A 14,997-nucleotide genomic window follows, 5' to 3' on the forward strand; every position below is an offset into this window, starting at 1 on the left:
ACCTCAATTCTGGACTTCCCTAACTTTTTAGTGCTTGACTTTTCAACCTTAATAACGTTCTCTGATCGTAGTTTTTAATGTAACAGCATTCAAAAATAAAACAATGTAAAACTTTAGAGCCTACAAGTCCATTCAGTCCTACTTCTTGTTCAGCCAATCACTAAGACAAACAAGTTTTTTTACTTTTATGGGAGATAATTTTGCCCACTTATTTACGTCACCTAAAACTGAGAACAGGTGGGTTCTACTTGATAGTGAGCCAAAGCAGTGCGGACCAACGCACCTTCATTTTCATCATCTGAGTCAGATGCCACACAGAAGGTTGATTTTCTTTTTTGATGGTTTGGGTTCTGTAGTTCCGCATCAGAGTGTTGCTCTCTTAAGACTTCTGACAACATGTTCCACACCTTGTCCCTCTCAGATATTGGACGGCACTTCAGATTCTTAAACCTTGGATCGAGTGCTGCAACTATCTTTAGAAATTGCATATTGGTACCTTCTTTGCGTTTTGTCAAATCTGCAGTGAAAGTGTTCTTGAATCTAACATGCTGCGTCATCATCCGAGACTGCCATAACGTGAAATATATGGCAAAATGCGGGTAAAGCTATAGAGTAGGATACATACTATTCTCCTCCAAGGAGTTCAATTACAAATTTAATTCTATCATTATTTTGTAAATGATCGTTATCAGCATGGAAGCATGTCCTCTGGAACGGTGGTTGAAGGATGAAGGGACATACAAATATTTAGCATATCTGGCATGTAAATTCCTGGCAACACTAGCTACAACAGTACCACGTGAATGCCTGTTCTCACTTTCAGGTGGCATTGTAAATAAGAAGCGGGCAGCATTATCGCCTATAAATGTACAAACTTGTTTATCTTAGCAATTGGCTGAACAAGAAGTAGAACTGAGTGGACTTGTAGGCTCTAAAGTTTTACATTGTTTTGTTTTTGAGCGCGGTTATATAAAAATTAATTCTACATTTGTAAGTTGCACTTTCATGGTAGAGATTGCATTACAGTACTTGTATGAGGTGAATTGAAAAATACTATTTCTTATCTTTTTTACAGTGCAAATATTTGTAATAAAAATAACAGCATAAAGTGAGCACTGTACATTTTGTATTCTGTTTTGTAACTGAAATCAATATATTTGAAAATGTAAAAAAATCCAACAATATTTATAATAAATTTAAATTGGTATTCTATTATTGTTTAACAGTGTGATTCAAACTGTGATTAATTGACTAAATTTTTTTAATCTAGTTAATTTGTTTTGCATTAATTGCTTCAGTTAACGGTGATCAACTGACACTATTAATTCTGTTCTTGTTCACAGAGTAACAGCTTCATTCTCTTTTTATGGTCCATGACTACTACCTCCCAGGTATTAGCCCATACATTTCTTTTCATTATTTTTACCTTTGTGTTGCAGGCTGTAGTTTTTCCTGTATACTTTTAATCCTCTTTAAAATATCGTAGCACACTCATGCCTCCCTTCTGCAGTACCTATCCTGTCAAAATGAAGACCAGCCTCTTCTTTTATGATTTGTATTTCCAACACCATTTACTAGGGTGTGTTTCTGTTGACTAGGGTTACAATATTTTGAGTGTCCAAAAAGAGGACACTCCACAGGGCCCCGGCCCTGCCCTGCCCCCAGCCCCGCCCCCGCCCCAACTCCACCCCTTCCCCAAAGTCCCCGCCCCAACTCCGCCCCCTTCCCTGCTTCCCACGAACATTTGATTCGCGGGAAGCCTGAAGCAGGCAGCAGGTAAGCTGGAGGGGGGTGGAGGCGCGGCCCAGTCTGCCCCCCCGCACCAACTGAGCGGCTCCCTCCGGCGGCCAGCCCCGGCCCCAGCCTGGCTCAGCTCGGGCCCTTGGGTGCCGGCCCCCGGCCAGGACCCGGCCCAGCACGCCCGGCCTGGGGCCAGCCCCCGGCCGAGCACCCCCAGGCCAGCACCACTGGCCCCCGGCCCAGCGCCCCCGGCCCGGCCCCGGCCCAGCACTGCCGGCCCCGCACCGCCGGGCCCGGCCTGGCCCCGCAGGCCTCTCCCTATTTTCCCGGACATGTTCAGCTTTTTGGGATTTGCCCCCGGACGGGGATTTGACGCCCAAAAAGCCAGACATGTCCGGGAAAATCCGGACGTATGGTAACCCTATGTTGACAAATGTTATTCCTTTCCCTTAGTATTAAAAGCACCAGCTTGCCAATGCCCCCAGTTCCTGACACATCAGGACTCCTGCTATTTGGATTAGCATCATATTGTACCAGCCAAGACACCAGGGTACAGAGATAAGCAGCCAGGGATTTTCAAACTGGGGGTTGGGATCCCTCAGGAGGTCGTGAGGTTATTATGGGGGGTGGGGGGGAATCATGAGCTGTCAGCCTCCACCCTAAACACCACTTTGCCTCCAGCATTTATAATGGTGTTAAATATATTAAAAAGTGTTTTTAATTTATAACGGGGGGTGTCGCACTCAGAGGCTTGCTATGTGAAAGGGGTCACCAGTACAAAAGTTTGAAAATCACTGAGCTAGAGAGAGGTATCTGGACTTCCAGGAGGCTCTTGTTAGAATTCTAACTCTGAAATGAAAGGGAGATTGAAATGATTTTCCTGCTTCTACTAAGCTCTTTCCTTTGAACACTGCTAAATCATCCCTTACAAAAACGACTTATCCTTGGGTCTCATAAAAATACTTCTGAAGAGCAGATGCTTTGCCTTTGGACAAGGCCAGATTTTGCTGAATGTCAGACATTTTCCAGATATTTCCTTAGAGTAGGATATTCCAAGCCCCCCTATACATGGTCTTCCCTCCCACACTTCAAATTAGACATGTTGAAAATAGTATTTCCAGACACTTCTTTTAGGATAAGTGTGTTTGCCAAATAGCAGTGCCTTCTTTCTCAGTTATGAAAAAAAGTATTCTTGTCCAAACTGGAAAGCAAATGAAGCCTCTAGTCCCTCTACCTTATCTATCAGCTCATGCATCCCTAGGACACAGTATCTGGGGAAAAACATTCATGAGAATCTATAAAAACAGCTGTAGCACATCAGTGCCAAGGTGCCAATAGTGGAGTTCACTGTATGCTCACTTTGAGATAGGAGATGGAGTCACTTAGGAATGTAGAACACCTCACACTTGATGTAAAAATTACAGTAATTTCCCTCTCTCTATGTCTTCTTATGAAACCCTATAGCAGTGAGGATTTTGTTCAGATCTTGAAAGATTCTGGATTACTTTCCCACTTTCAGGTATAGAAACAGTTTAGGACTGTTATCACACCATATGAAATGGGACATGTGCAGCACGTGTACTCCCAATATAGATCCATGTAGCACCCCACTTGTTATTTTTCTCCTTGCTGACCCCAAATGTTTTGCACTTATCAGCTTCAGGTCACCTCACCAGCTTCTGACCCACTCAAAATCTGTGTCTTCTCTGCTGTACATACTTCCTTACATATAAGTATGTCACCTAGTGTGGTGTGCAGTGACAAGTACGCTTTAAAAACCCAAAAGGATTAAGGCCCCACCTTATCTGCTTACTGAACCATATCTTAAAAAAAAAAAAAAAACTACCAGGTTTGTCAGACACAATTTACACTTTAGAAAACCTTGCTGATTTCTATTTGATCATGTAATTTCTTCAAATGTTATGATATTACTTTCCTTAGGAATATCTCTATCATCTTATCTACCACTGAGGTCAGTTTTTCTGTTGACAATGTCCTAGCTCCTCTTTAGCCTCTTAAAAATTGAGTTATGTCTTTACTTCATTCAGTGTCCCCAATGATGTCTTAAAATTATCTAATACTGGATGAACAATCTCTTTAGGCTTCCATTTCTAGGGTCCTTTCTAGTATTTAACCCATCTGGTCCTAGAATTTTCAGGGATTTAAGACCGTCATCGTTTCACTATCACATCCAAAAAAAAAAAAAGTATCATTTCCTGGAACTTTTATTTCCACTTAAGGGATCTTGGCTCTAGACACCCGTATGAAAAATATTAAGAAGTAATTTAATTTTTCAGCTCTTGTATAGGCTATTCCTGTGTTATCAGCCCCCAAGGTTCTTTTATTTTATTAATTACTTTATTGTCATAGGCAAGATGAATATTTTACAATAACACAACCTTTGAAAACTCTCAGAGAAAAAGACTTATCTATCTAAATTGTCCTGCTGCAAAACAAACAATTAAAGGACCAGGCAAGAGGGTGGGATCAAATATAATCAGAGGTGATGGAAAGGAAGCCTAACAAAATGTTTCCAAGGAAAGTCTGGGAGAAGGTTCAGATGCTTGTCACATGGGAAAAGGGAGGTTGTTCCAAGCATATGGGGCAGCCTGAAAAAAGACTTAGGGCTTGTCTACATGGAGAAATTTTCACGGAATAACTATTACTAGCTTATTCCAGAATAATTTTCTGATGTAGACAAGCTGAAAATTTGGCATGAAAGAGACCAAGGAAACATTAAGGAAATAAAAAGGGATCTCAGTTATCTTGTGATTATAACCTAATCTTTGGATGCAGCATTAAGTAGGATGACTTCTAAATGTAACAAATTTAATATCTTGTAGACTAGGATGAAAACAAACTTTAAATCCTTATGGGATCAAAGGCACAGACAGAAGGAAGGAAAGGCTGTGCTTCAAAAATGTATGTCCCTGAAGGGCAAAGTCTTTGAAATCTTTGTAAATTTTTGTATGTAGAAATATGTAAACATGTTCCTGTCATATCTGTGGAAACTAGACTGTATACCTCTGAAAAGTTTGGTGAAAAGACTGTACTGTAGTTCCAATACTGTCATCTACCACAAGAGAAAAAGACTGAATGAAATGTGTATGAATCAAAGTTCTCTTATTCAGTTCTCTTACCCGTTTCACCCTCCTGGCAAGGTAAGCTTCTAGGAAAAAGGAGGCCAGTGGATTGTGATTTTGAGATTGTGGGCACACAATTGTTCGGTGGACACTGTGTGATTCAGTTCTTGGCAAATCTTGATGAGGACATCAGTGGGACAATCTGGTCTCTGGAGAGACGGGATTATTAGATCAGGTACTGTGCTAAGAGAGTGACTTGTCTACAAATCAACACTGCAAGACGTATCTCACCACATATTCATATCTGAAGGTAAACTGTCATTTAAAAATGTCACCAAAATGTAAAGTCATCATAGTTAAAATGAAAACCCAGCTGCTGTTTTCTGTAAATACTTTGTAGGGATTCACATGGCAGTCTAAAGCAGCTTCTTGCAGTGTTTAGCTGAGAAACAGAAAAATAATTTTAATTAAAGGGATAAATACATAATATTCAAGAATGAAAAAGAAATATCTTAGAAATGTGATGTTGTTTTACACTATTTCCAGCAGTGTGCTGAATACCACGTTTCATACATACTCTGTCTGCAAGATGATTGTGCTCAACAACAATCAAGTCTGTGTAAGGAAAAACATTGGTGGAGAATTACAGTCAAACATATGCAGTTCTTTTATTTTGTAATTTTGGCTATGATTAAAAACATGGGAACTAGATTTGTTTTTAATTCCCAGGCACTACTATCTTTAGTTTCCATGAAAAACTGCATCAACATATGAGAATAAAACTGCAAAAGGTAAAATTAAAGAAGCCCAAAGTTAGCTCTTTTCTGTTAATACATGAGAACATGAACTGTATTTATGGCTGTTTATCCCAGTGTAAATTAGTATTTTAGATTAGATGTAAAACTGAGGTCCTGGCAGACTTTCTTTAAAGGTTCCATAGCATAGATTTTACCAAATTCTAACATAGGTAATTACACTCTACCTATCTAAATTTCCCCTGAAAATTCAACTGGATGAAACATTCTCTCTTGATTTTGCATAATGTTGTCTAAGGCCTGGTCTACACTGGGGGGGAGGGGCAGGAAATCAATCTAAGTTACGCAACTTCAGCTACGTGAATAACGTAGCTGAAGTCGACGTACTCAGACCTACTCACCACGGTGTCTTCTCTTTGGTGAGTCGACTGCTGCCGCTCTCCCATCGACTCTGCCTGCGCCTCTCGTGGTGGTGGAGTACTGGAGTCGATGGGAGAGCGCTCGGGGGTCCATTTATCGCGTCTAGAGTAGACACGATAAATTGACCCCTGCTGGATCGATCCGGTGGGTAGTGTAGACATACCCATAGAACTTTAGGGGGGAAAAGGAGACCTGGTTCTTGCCCCAGACTCCAAAAAACTTACAATTTAAGTTTAGACATAACAAAATAAATGATAAAAATAAACATGGGGGAGGACGAGGTTTATAACAATATGATTATGTACTTTTTTGGTTTGTTGTGGGTTAAATAGCTCTATGTTTTGTTTTAATAATTGTGCTTGCTGTTCATAAGTGTGTATTTATAGGGTTTAGAATACATGAGATAAAAGTAGTGAAGTACACACATAGTAAAGGAAGTGGGGTATATCAGAGCACGGGAAAATGGAGGGAAGGAAAGACCGGTTGATATTGAAAGTTGCTTTAATTCCTCCCAGAGGATTTCAGAACTGGGAAAAGTGATAGTCATCTATACGTATGCCTGGGAAAAGTGAAAGTCATCTATGCGTGTCTCTGTACTCGTTCACATACATACAGACAGAGGCCAGGCTCTGCTTTGGGATCCACCTTGGTGAGAGGCACTATATAAATATGTGACTACAATATTTTCAAAGCCATTTTAACATGTTTTCTTCTTTAGACAACTGTTTTTGCATTAATGCCTCAGCTATTACATGATCTAGCAATGTACACATGCCTTATATAAACAAAAAGGTATTAAATGGTGACGTGTTTACTGCAATACCAAAATACTGTCAAGCACAGAAAGATCTGCCAGCTGCAGATGGGGAAAAAAAAAAAACTTGGAATGTTGGCAGAGTGTAATACCGTACAGGTACTGTACAGGCCTGGGGGCATCTTGTGACATTACGTTAAATACTTTCCCTGAAGTGGATTAAATGAGACTGCAATCTGATGATTTTTGTCAACTTTTAATATAGAAACAAAATATTATTTGCATGAAGACGTCATTTACTCTAGCAAGTCATCTATTTTGAAACAATTTTTTTGGTACATGAAAATGTATTCAGAATAAATTTTGCATACATTCTGTATAAAGCAATGTAAACATATAACATTGCTTTAAAGATGTCTGGTTCTTATTAAATGACAGAGCAGTTTTCAAAACACCAGAAATCTCCACTATGGGCTGGCAAACTCTCAGTTATGGAATGCTTTAGCAACTTCTCATTAAATGGTCATATTTCTTCTCCATTTCTTTTTCTCTCATCTTTGCTGATAAAGCAAAATATCAACATGTAAATTCAGGTATTCTCCTGTATGAAAGCATAACTTTTTAGCCTCAGGTTTCAGAGTAGTAGCCGTGTTAGTCTGTATCCGCAAAAAGAATAGGAGTACTTGTGGCACCTTAGAGACTAACACATTTATTGTAGCATAAGCTTTTGTATGCTACAGCTCACTTCATGGGATGCATGTAGTGGAAAACACAGAAGGAAGATATCTATCTATCTATATACACACACACACAAACACAGAGGGAACATGAAACAATGGATGTTACCATACACATTATAAGGTGAGTGATCAGTTAAGGTGAGCTGTTGTCAGCAGGAGAGAAAAATAACTGTTTGTAGTGGTAATGAAAATGGCCCATTTCCAGCACTTGACAAGGAGATATAAGGAACTGTGGGGGGGGGGGGGGGGAGATAAGCATGGGGAAATAGTTTTACTTTGTGTAATGGCCCATCCACTCCCAGTCTTTATTCAAACCTAATTTAATGGTGTCCAATTTGCAAATCAATTCCAATTCAGCAGTCTCTCGTTGGAGTCTGGTTTTGAAGTTTTTTTGTTGTAATATTGCGACTTTTAGGTCTGTAATCGAGTGGCCAGGGAGGTTGAAGTGTTCTCCAACTGGTTTTTGAATGTTATAATTCGTGACGTCTGATTTGTGTCCATTTATTCTTTTGCGTAAAGACTGTCCGGTTTGGCCAATGTACAAGGCAGAGGGGCATTGCTGGCACATGATGGCATATATCACTTTGGTAGATGTGCAGGTGAACGAGCCTCTGATAGTGTGGCTGATGTGATTAGGTCCTATGATGGTATCCCCTGAATAGATATGTGGACAGAGTTGGCAATGGGCTTTGTTGCACGGATAGGTTCCTAGGTTAGTGTTTTTGTTGTGTGGTGTGTGGTTGCTGGTGAGTATTTGCTTCAGGTTTGGGGGCTGTCTGTAAGCAAGGACTGGCCTGTCTCCCAAGATCTGTGAGAGTGATGGATTGTCCTTCAGGACAGGTAGATCCTTGATGATGCGCTGGAGAGGTTTTAGTTGGGGGCTGTAGGTGATGGCTAGTGGTGTTCTGTTACTTTCTTTGTTGGGCCTGTCTTGTAGTAGGTGACTTCTGGGTACTCTTCTGGCTGTGTCAATCTGTTTCTTCACTTCACCAGGTGGATATTGTAGTTGTAAAAATGCTTGATAGAGATCTTGTAGGTGTTTGTCTCTGAGGGGTTGGAGCAAATGCGATTGTATCGTAGAGCTTGGCTGTAGACAATGGATCGTGTGGTGTGGTCTGGATGAAAGCTGGAGGCATGTAGGTAAGTATAGCAGTCAGTAGGTTTCCAGTACAGGGTGGTGTTTATGTGGCCATCGTTTATTAGTACTGTAGTGTCCAGGAAGTGGATCTCTTGTGTGGACTGGTCCAGGCTGAGGTTGATGGTGGGGTGGAAATTGTTGAAATTATGATGGGTCCAGATGATGAAGACGTCATCAATGTAACGCAAGTAGAGTAGGGAGTTGATAGGCCATTACACAAAGTAAAACTATTTCCCCATGCTTACCTCCCCACCTCCCCACACACTGTTCCTTATATCTCCTTGTCAAGTGCTGGAAATGGGCCATTTTCATTACCACTACAAACAGTTATTTTTTCTCTCCTGCTGATGACAGCTCACCTTAACTGATCACTCTCCTTATAATGTGTATGGTAACACCATTGTTTCGTGTGTGTGTGTGTGTGTGTGTGTGTGTGTGTGTGTGTGTGTGTGTGTTCCTTCTGTATTTTCCACTACATGCATCCGATGAAGTGAGCTGTAGCCCACGAAAGCTTATGCTACAATAAATTTGTTAGTCTTTAAGGTGCCACAAGTACTCCTATACTTTTTTTAGCCTCAATTTACACTAACATCTACCTCTATCCTTCATGATCCTTGTATCCTCACACTTTTTCTGCAGTAAATAAATTACATCACAAACACAGAATTAAGGAGAGATTACAGAAATTATTGTGCAAGGTAAAGAAATTAATTCCCCTCATTTCAAGCTTTCTGCACTGCGATTTTTCTTATGTTCTTTTGAACTTTGGAAAGTTAAGAGGAAGCATTATCAGCCTTTGGTCTACTCCCTAATTCATCTGGCAATGCCACAATAAAGCAATATGCTTTGGCAATACCCAAGTGATTTACTAGGTCAAATGCACTAAACTTTGACAATGCTCTTCATAATCAGTATTCATATGGAAAAATATGTAATATTTTAATGAGGTTCTGGAAAAATCTCTCTCTAAATCTGAGTGTGGTGATGGCCCTTTAAAACAGCTCTCTTTGGTAGGTAGTTCTATCACTTATTTACTTCAATAAGTTTCATTACCAGGATGCTTTCTCTGTCTTTACATGTTTTGCACTCAAAGAAACGAGTCTGAAAAAAAGAAACAAATCAGAATTTCTTATTAAGACTGCAGACCTTTAAAATGATCAGAAAGCCACCTGAGTACCTGCTGACATACCACTGTCAGAGAACTAATGCCTATTTACTACACATTTGGTCATGCACACATAGCTTAAAGAGTTAATCACACAAAGATAATAGGACTTGAAACTCAGAGATACTAGCTGAAACCTGAATGCTCCCATCCATTACTCCTGTTAATGATTACACCATTTCTCAATTTGCAGAAGGGTGCTGTACTCAGAGACCAATGGAAACATAGCTTCTTATCTCTGAAGTGGTCAGAGTCTGATTGACTGGTCAATGATCTATTAAAACACAACTAGCTGCATCAGCAAGTTTTGCATTTGCAATGCACTGCAACTAATCATATCAAATCTGGTAGAGCACATTAATAAGTTTTTCTCCAGCCCACACAATAAAACATTCTCATTTTAACACAACTCTTTTGAAGCCACTATGCCAATATCATTTATTAGCATTTGAAAAAGTGTGTGATCCGCCTAACACAATATTCAAGGCAGTTTTAAATATCTATAGTTTTAAACAGATAGATGCTAAACACCATTAAATGAATTTACAAGTCAATATCCATTACCTAACTATGTGTCTCTGCATCCACTAAAGCTAGTATGTTAATCATCACACATAAGACTGAAACCTTCGAAGGGGTCTGACTCAAGCTGAAATGTAATGTGAGTAAGGTGCCTTACTCCCTTTAAGTCTCTGAAAAAAAAAAATCACAGCTCCAATATTGATTCAGAAGGATTATTTCCCTATTTAGAAAAAAAATGACTACAATTCCGCCTCATAGTTTCTATATCTATAACACAGAATGACATCCCTAGCCTCTGTTTGCCAGAAGCTGGGAATGGGCGATGGGGGATGATGGATCATTTGATGATTACCTGTTCTGTTCATTCCCTCTGGGGCACCTGGCATTGGCCACTGTAAGAAGACAGGATACTGGGCTAGATGGACCTTTGGTCTGACCCAGTGTGGTCACTCATATGTTCAATTGGTAAATAAAAAAAGTCTGGTGGAAATGTACCAAAGGAGATAATAGGAATAGATTCATGTAGTGTATAAAGCTTAATTGTTCTCATTCAATAAATTTTGTGAAAATGCCAATATGTTATTGCACTTGAACCTTTGATCTGGTATTCTGTGACAGCAATAGGTAAGAGCCAGATTGTGAACCCCTTTACTCAGGATGACAGTTACTACCTTGAGTAGTTCCATTTTATTTAAAAGGAGCTATGCAGATTGAGCCCAGCTGAGGATATGGCCCTGTATGTTTAGTGCCTTATAAATAAATTAATAAATGAGAATTTCCTCTGCAGTTGTAAAGGGTGGCAGTGCTTTTATTTTTTGTTCATTTCACTATTACTTCCAGGCCTTTCCCATCTTCAGTTTAAACAAAGATAAGACCGAACTAAACTTCCATTGGCCTAGTGCAAAGTCTTCTTACTAATAATCTCGTTTATCTCACTTTCAAGTTCAGTTCAAAGTAGGGTTTAGAGTCTGTGGTGAAAAATAATCTGCCCTAGGTAGCTAGCGAATAAAAGGTTGGTCGGGTAATGTGTCAGCTACAAGGAAAATCACAATGGGAACAAAGGGGTCAGAGATCACTATGGGATTTGTCTCAGTGGGATCAGGGCTAGGATTGCACTGGTACACAGCTGCATGGCATATTGGCACCTTTTTCATGTCTCCAGAATCAAAGCATTTTAAAAAAAAAATAAGTCTCTAGCTGTTGTGACTGCTGAGATAGCCTCAAAAATGTGAAACAAGTGTAATCAATGCACTGACTTTTCCCTGCATTTACAGCATGGGAAATGCTGAAAGATGTAATCTGCACAGACTGTCACATCTGCCCCATTCATTTCAATAAGCATTCAGATGCCAATGATAATCCTTTAAATATCAACATTGGTAACTGCTCATTAATTCAAATAAGAAAGGAGAGGAAGGATCATGTTATGAAGATCTACAGTGACCACTCATGTTGGCACCACAAGTGAGGTAAGCTAGAGAGTATCACCACTTTTTGTCCCACGCAAATCAGTAAAAAGCCAAGCCCAGGAGCCCAGCAGGGACACTGAGCCCTCTCATGGAGAGACATGCACAAGAAAGGGGCATACAAGTATCAGGAAGGGGAAGCCAGGTAAGATCATATACGTGATCATATTGAACATCTGCACAATATACCAAGTCATGTCTCATATGGGCAGCGCTTGGAAGAGAATCTAGTCCCACCACTAAGTGGGGGTCCAGAAAAATAAGATGATTTCGGATGGTCTGTTGGAGTAGCAGCCATAGCGAGAAATGGTAAGGAATAAAAAAAAAAGCTGTGCACACACAAGAGAACTGCATGACTTCTTTTTGTCATCCTCATCCTCCTTTTTACCTTATCCCAACGTCATGGCTTGTAACCACCACACAATGCCTCTCATCTAAACCTTAAATATAAGTCTTTGCACAGAGATTATGACCTTCACTACCTAGCAAAATCAGCTAGCAGAGTTACTTCAGAGTAGCTATTCTCGAATACTGGACATGCCTTTATTCCAGTTATTCTGCTAAAACAGTGTAGTAATTATTCTAGAACAGAGTGTCCACACAAGGGACATTCTATGGGGACAACTACTGTGGAATAATTTATTCCGCGATAGCTATGCTAATCAATCTCCCCACTTAGATAATAACTATGTCTTTATTATTTTCCTGTGAGGCTCTTCTTATAGCAAGGATGAAATTGGCTACATGTAAATAGTACTTACACTTTTCATTGAAATTCAAATCTACATTAATAATGAACAGGAAAGCCATTTTATTTTTAACAATATTAAAATCCTCCTCCCCCTCAAAATTGTCTACTTAGTATCTCATTTTTGATCCAGACTGATAAAAGCAGATTGGCTACAGGAACTCGAGGTCTGGATTAAAATGTCTGATGGGCCGGATGCAGCCCGTGGACCAAAGTTCGCCCACCCCCGTTCTAAAAGAACAGTCAGTTCAGAAAATGGAGCCTAGAGTTTAAAGCTCACCTCACTGTGAGATACTCCTTTATTTCTTCTTCATAACTCCTTCATACAGTGATTTTACTATTACAATTGCTTACTGAATGGGAAGTAGTCCAATGGGACTACTCAGGTGCTTGAAGTTAAGCATGTAAGTGTCTGCAGGTTCAGAACCAGGAGTTTCTCAATTTCTGATCTGCATTTTGTTTTCGCCTACAATGGGCCAATTGATTTTGACTAGTTATTCCCTGAAAATAGACAGCTTACATTTGGATATTTTCAGTTAGAGTTAACTATAATAGACATTATTCATTTTAAAGGCTATTTTATAGTAATAAGGCTGCAAGTTTTGAATATTCAAACATCTGAATATTCTTTCTATTCAGACAACTGAGATGCCTTCCTTTTGTCTTTAAAAATTAGAATAAAAGGAGAAGTTACTTTGCCGTAGCTAAATAATGCCTTTGCTGATTCTTGTAGCATCACTTGCAGGATTTTTCCTTTTGAAAACAAACAAACATTATTGATTTTTGTTTTGCAATACATACAGCACACACAATTAAAGAGACATGAGCATACAGCGATCATTACAAATAACAGAAGTTAAAAGTCCTTTAGAACAGTGACCTTTCAGAGAATGAGAGATAAAGGTAAAAAGTCAGGTAAAACAACTGTAACACACAAAAAGGATGAAATATTCAAGTCTTTGACTGTGCTTTGGTATCAGGTGTTCAAGAAAAAAGTATCAAGGTACTCTTTTCTCACACACATCAAGTGCACATTATGACGAGACACACAATTTTCCAAAACCTCAGTTTTGAGGAAGGGAGTTTTGGTGTCCTTCAGACTAGGAGATGCATGATCTTTTAGCTTTCAATAGTATGGATAGATATTAGTTTGGCAAACTAGTTAAGCTTTAACAGAAAACAGATGACTGAGTAACTATCAAACATAGATGACTGCACCAAAGGTGCCTTTTCACATTTTAGATGTAGTTTGCCCCACTTCTTTTCCCTCTTCTTCTACCTTTAAACTTAAACTGTGTGCTCTAAGGCAGGGGTTCTCAAACTTTTTCTTTCTGAAACCCTCCTCAACATGCTATAAAAACCTCTATGGCCCATGTGTGCCACAGCTGTTTTTTCTGCATACAAAGCCAGGGCGGGCATTAGGGGTTAGCAAACAGGGCAATTGCTTGGGGCCCCACATCACGGGGGGGGGGGGGGGGGGGGGGGGGGGGGGGCCACGAATCTACATTGCTCAAGCTTCAACTTCAACCCCGGATGACGGGGCTCAGAGCTCCAGGCTTCAGACCCATGCAGTGGGGCTTCGGATTTCTGCTCTGGACCCCAGTGAGTTTAACACTGGCCCTGCTTGGAGGACCCCCTGAAGCCTACTCATAGCCCCCCAGGGGGCCCCGGACCCCTGGTTGGGAACCACTGCTCTAAGGCAGTGAAGCAAATGGTATTGAAACAAATGCACTTCATTTTGTTTTCACAATGGGTTGATTATATTTCTCTCGGTTAATGAAACAAGCTGCTTGTCAACTTCCTGAATTGCAGACTGCTGACATCTTTGACCTGGTCCACACTTAAAAGTTTTACTGGCATAGCTATGAAAGTTGGGTGAAAGACAGGACGGGGGCGGGGCTAGGGCGGGGCTCCTCCCGTCCTCTGTTTTTGATTGTTGAAATATGGTAACCCTACCTAAACTGACACAGTTATCCCAGCAAAAGTCCTAGTGTAGTGGCAGTGATACTGTCAAAAATGTCATTTTGCTAGCATAGCTTATTTTGTTTGGGGGAACTGGTATAAGTTACACCAACAAAATATATCTTTTGCTGGTATAAGCTGTCTCCCCATTCGGAGGATTTGCTGGTATAGCTATACTTCCAAACCCTTTCTTGTGCAGACAAACCCTTTAACTGATCTCTTCCTCTTCGAGCAGTTTCTGAAAGGCCTCAGAATGGGCAGGAATGGTGTCCCTAGCCTCGGTTTTACCAGAAGCTGGGAAATGGGTGACAAGGGATGGATCACTTGATGATTACCTATTCTGTTCATTCCCTCTGAATCATCTGGCATTGGCCGCTGTCGGAAGACTGGATACTGGGCAAGATGGATCTTTGGTCTGACCCTGTATGGCTGTTCTTATGACCACAAAAGCCACGATAGATCACCATCATCTTCATAGGGCAAAAGAGGTGTGAGCTAAGTCCC

The 14,997-nt window shown here is 40.3% G+C and overlaps 1 protein-coding gene across 3 annotated transcripts in view; it reads right to left on the minus strand.

Annotated features, from left to right (window-relative positions):
• SHLD2 (shieldin complex subunit 2) overlaps window positions 1–14,997 on the minus strand; it is a 67,839-nt gene that overhangs the window by 31,270 nt on the left and 21,572 nt on the right. Inside the window, exon 1 of one of the 3 annotated variants that reach the window (XM_042854682.2) lies at window positions 4,881–5,000. The exons of the other annotated variants lie outside the window; for them this stretch is intronic. The gene's annotated coding sequence lies outside the window, so the exon portion shown is untranslated. Of the gene's footprint in view, window positions 1–4,880; window positions 5,001–14,997 lie in introns of those variants that run through there. 3 annotated transcript variants of the gene reach the window in all.

The sequence above is a fragment of the Chrysemys picta genome, chromosome 7 (genome assembly GCF_011386835.1).
Source record: "Chrysemys picta bellii isolate R12L10 chromosome 7, ASM1138683v2, whole genome shotgun sequence".
NCBI classification, from domain to species: Eukaryota; Metazoa; Chordata; order Testudines; family Emydidae; genus Chrysemys; species Chrysemys picta.